At 43.0% G+C, this 5,087-nt stretch overlaps 1 long non-coding RNA gene across 1 annotated transcript in view; it reads right to left on the reverse strand.

Annotated features, from left to right (window-relative positions):
- Positions 1 to 4,734: 4,734 nt before the first annotated feature.
- The window catches only part of LOC107989492 (uncharacterized), a 33,153-nt gene continuing 32,800 nt past the window's right edge, over positions 4,735 to 5,087 (reverse strand). Inside the window, exon 3 of the long non-coding RNA XR_001761050.2 lies at positions 4,735 to 4,956. This is a non-coding gene — a long non-coding RNA (uncharacterized LOC107989492). The remainder of the gene's footprint in view (positions 4,957 to 5,087) is intronic.

The raw sequence follows: 5,087 nt of genomic DNA on the forward strand, positions 1-5,087 counted from the left end.
CCTCGGTCGGTCACCACCCCCCCCCCCCCCCGACCCCACCCCCGGCGGACCACACCTGTCTGAGCAGCGTTTGAGAAGTTCCTCCAGGTGGCCACGATAAATCACCTCCTCAAAGGAGACATCTTCCCACAGGTCTCCAGAGGGCACTCTAACCCCAGAGGGGTCACCGGCAACCTGTGGTAGGGGTCACACTTCCTCCTCCACCCGAGCGCCCCACCCTCGTTCCTCCTTGACCCGTACGTGCTTCAAAGGCCTCTGCCACACGAAGCGCTCACACATGTGCACACACCAAACGTCCGTTCGTGCCTCGACGCGTCCGAGCGAGGACATTCCGCAGCAGGTTGCCTGTTTTCTACGCCGCAGCAACCTGTTCTGCGTTTGTCGGCCGTGACCGTTGTGTTCCGGTCATTTTAGGGCCGCACCATCACGGGCACCAACAGCGCCACCTGTGGCCTGAGGCCGGGACTGATTTACGAACTGTCACAGAGAAAACTTCACACACCGGTGTGAATACTGCAGAGGGCTGTTAAACACACAACAAAGTAGTCACGAAAACAGTCGGCCAGACAAACAGTCACACCAACAGCCTGAGTCTTGGGTTTAAAATAAAAAAATCCAAAATTCAGTCTGGAAGAAAATCACAGTCAGGATTATTTTGGTCGATAAAATCACAGTAATTCATCAGGTTTACTCCTGTAGAACTGTTACTGGATAATTGAAAGAATAATATTCAAATACTGCACAAAAAAATAAACTCAAGCAGCACTAAGTGCAACAAACGGCACTTACAGAATCTCTGGAAAGCAAAATAATACATTTAAAATAATATACTATGTGTATAAATGAGATGTGAAAATGTGATATATTGCAATATATATATAATAAAATACATGTAATAAAATAAAAAATGAGTCTTGCATTGTTGAAAATGTACTTAATTTTAAAAGTTTTTGGAGGATTACGTTTCAAAATTTCTCTCAAAGTGTTCTCTTAGAGTGAAGCTGGAATTTTTTTTTTTTTTAAATCCACTTCTATTTAACCGTTTCTTTAGCTTCATTCCATCTCAACATATATGTTAAACTCATCAGTTGTATGTTTTTGCTGAGGCTCAACTTCAGAAATCAAAACCAAAAGTTAACACTGTTAAATAAAGAATCTGTCGTTCTTCAAACCAAAAGTTAACACTGTTAAATAAATAATCTGTCTGTTCTTCACCAGTTTAGACCAGTGTTTCTCAAACTTTTTCTGGTGACCCACATTTTAAATTCACAAAACTCTTGCAACCCACCTGAAGGTCACGACCCAGTCTTTGGGAAACAATGATTTAGAATGATCCTAGTGTCTCAGTGTCTCCTCATGAAAACCATTTCTTCTATTGTTTTGTCAAAAACAAAAAAAAATCAAAATGGGATTGTCATCGAAAAAAAAAAAAAAATCAAAATGGGATTGTCATTGACACAGCACTGGTCCAGTCCAGAAATTACGACTACTTCTGGAACTCCACTTCTCTAACCAGATCACTGTGTCCACTTCCTTCAGACAGACACACAACAGGTGTCGGATATCATTATATAAAACCCTGGCTCCGTATCACAGTGTGTTTACGTCGTCTTCCTGTGACAAACTTTTTCTCCGCAGGACAAAAAAATCCACCATTTTTCTCTCTTTTTTTTTCACACCACCTATCCACGACGCCCATCAGTCCATCTCGCTGCTCATCTATCTACCATGTGGTCTGGATTTACTGGAAACAGCCTCAGCAGCAGTGACGCTGGTCTCTATTACAGACATACTCAGCGACCCACCGCAATCTATCACTTTACCCCATAACGTAACTCCACAGAAACACATCAAGTGTATATAAGAGAGCTTCTGATTTTACTCAAGGTCATTTGGGGTCGGTCTGCGAAGGTCAAACATGTGGTTTAACGCTCATCGCTGCACTCCTCAAAAACTAGGACCGACATGGATCAGGAAAAAAAAAAATCAATACCACTGTCAAGTACAGTGATAATGAGAAGTGGGTTGATGTGGAAATTAAAGTCCATTACAGTCTCTACTGTAGGCTCTAGAGGGAGATGAAGAACAGAAGTGCTACACCTGGTGGTCAAGTTTGGGTCCGAAATTGACGCCTTTTTTATTTCTAGGAAAATGCAGAAGTGAAAGTGGGGAAGAGTGACTACAGAGAGATGGGAATCATGAGGTTTCATGCACTGAAGATTTTATTTTTTATGTTTGAGAACTCTGACGTTTTCCCATTTTTTAAATGAATGACAAAATTTTCTCTTTTAGTATCAAGAATGTACCACAACAATGGTGTCAATACGGAGGTACGTACTGAACTGTGACTTCAGTCCTGTTATACAGTACATCCAGACCTTAAACAAACAGCCAACGCTCCAGTGTACAACCACTGGTGCAGCACAACTGACCCGGGGTCAGGACTGAGTTTACATCCTGACAGGCAGCAGAGAAGAACAAGTTCAAGAAGTTTGGTCCTGATGAGGAACCGCCTGAACAACACTATTATTTCTTACAAGTTTACATAAAGACCAGGGGTCACCAACATTAGTGGACTGTCTAAGGTGATCGTGGGGTATGTTCTAAAAATAAAACTGGATGGATAGAAAAATAGATAGATAGATAGATGGATGGATGGAAAAGATATATATATATATATACTATATATAAATATATAAATACAGATGGATGGAAAAGATAGATAGAAAAATATTGATTCATATACAGAAACTCTCGAGGTAAAGATTGACTTCTTCAATCTTTACCAAATCCATAGTTAAAGACTGATTTAACCAAGAAAATAAACAAAAAATAAAAACGTGTTTTTCCTCCTGAGTTCAAACCAAATATCACATTAATTCCATTTGGCCTCGAATTTAATGACTGCCTTTTAACGACTCGTTTCACGAGGAGCTGCAGGAGTGGAGAAGAAACCGCTGTGGGTGAAGACAAAACTCCCACCAAATGTTCCTGCAGAGACACGCTGACATTTTCAGCTATCTCCAGTGAGCGCTGAGTGAAAACAGTACCACTCACAAACAAAGACAATAAAAAGTTCTGCAGGAGAAACAAAGAGAACAGGTCTGAGATCCTGACGCTCTCAGGCCGTTCAATCGTCTCCTGGATGCTGCGAATGTCATCACGTAACGTGAAGTAGGTTTCAGTAACTGACTCTGTGACTGACAGCACAGACTATAATGACGATTTGTTTCAACGACACGAGGAAACGAAACTGAACTCCAAAATGTGACAAATGAAATGAAACACAACCAATAAAATATGTACTACATCCGTCCTGCTGGGTCGACCTGTCGGGAGTCTGCTGAATTATTTTGTCTTTCTGACTCAGCCTCCACCAGTGCAGCGGAGCTGAGGTCGAGCTGTTCCCCGTCAACCTCAGCAGCCTGTGGAAACAGGTGGCGAATCGTCCGTGCTAACTTGAATTTACGGGCAACCTCCCACATGTTTTAGTCATTTGGCGCCGCTGACCCTCAGAAGATCAGATCACAGAGGAAACAGATGAGAAAACCAAACAGCTCACTGAAGGGTCTGAGTGAAACTGAGAAACGCAGAGCAAAAGCTTCAGCGTGAAATCTTTCCAAGAACGATCGCAGTCTGATTTCACCGATTCGTCAGTCTGCAGTGACAGCAACAAGGACACGCTGTCCTTCTCCTCTTTATTCCTGTTGTCTGAACGTGAGAGATAATTCCGTTGGAATCTCACTCCATCATCATCATCTTTCTTCTTCCTCATGTCTGAACACTTTCTGACCCTCAAACCCACCGGCATGAGAGATTAAACACCTAGCCTGGTGCGCACAAACAAGTGTAAAAGGAAATTCCCCGAAGACGCGTTCGTCAGCAGCTGAGGTATTTCTTCACCAAGTGTGAAGTTGAAGCTAACTCTGAGCCACTCATTCACAGGACTTCACAGACGCTCTTTGTTTTTTGACACAGATTTTTCTTTTCTGTGTTAGGACTAAAACCAAAATTGATGTGTTACACTTTTAAGGCTACTAATAACTGTGATTAACTTTTCACTAAGTTAGCGTCATTCTGTTTTTTCTTTTTGATAAAAAGAAACGAGCAGGTGAGCAGTTTGTGGTCAGTCCTGGCACATTCTCCCAACAGTTCTGGACCGCAGGCAGGACAGATGAGAACTTTGTGTGTATAAACAGTAGTTAGCATTTTGACGTTGCTTAGGACAATCTGCTTAAACAACACATCATTATAGACAAGGCTACTAATAACTGCAATTAACGTTTCGTTAATTTAGTTAGTTCATTTAGCCTAAGTCATTTATAGAGAACGTGTAGATGTTCACACAAACTCTGCCCTAAATAAACTCCTTGGACTCTGAAGAAACTGAACTTTTCAAAACTAAATCTTTAAAACTGAAGCGTTCCTGAATAGAACACATGTATTTTTAACTGTTTCCTAGACAGAAACTTTTTTTTTTAAATTTTGATGGCTAACCAAACCGATGCACAGGTGTCACTCTGTCAGTCACCTGATGGTGACACTGTTGTCATTCACCGTAGAAAGACAACAGGTCATTAATCTTCAAATGATCCAAAACATCAACAAACACTATTCACACCTAGCGCCACCTTATGGAAGCTCACTGCATTCGTTTTCACACAGGTTTTAAACAAGTCGTCAACACGTCAACTTCCAGGACAAACACCCCAACACCACCCCCCCACCCCCCCCCCTCCTCCGTCCAACCCCAGAGGTCCAGCCACAACGGATGGAACCGCAGCAAAAAGTGTAAGAGTGTGTGTGTGTGTGTGTGTGTGTGTTTAATATCCGTCCGTGGGACAGCGGTCGGTCCTCTCCCCCGTCGTACAAGTGTCTCTCTGTGAGTGAGCGTCTGCTGCTCTCTCTTCACTCACTGGTTCTTCACAGCCCCCAGCATTACTCCACACTGACAGCCTGGGAGAGAGGGACGGAAGAACAGGGTGAGGGAGGGGTGAGGGGTGAGGGAGGGGTGAGGGAGGAGGGGTGAGGGAGGAGGGTGTTAGTGGCTCTCAGTGTGTTATTTGTCCGGCCCTTTTCATGAGCGC

This window comes from Cynoglossus semilaevis, chromosome 14 (genome assembly GCF_000523025.1).
Source record: "Cynoglossus semilaevis isolate Cse_v1.0 chromosome 14, Cse_v1.0, whole genome shotgun sequence".
NCBI classification, from domain to species: Eukaryota; Metazoa; Chordata; class Actinopteri; order Pleuronectiformes; family Cynoglossidae; genus Cynoglossus; species Cynoglossus semilaevis.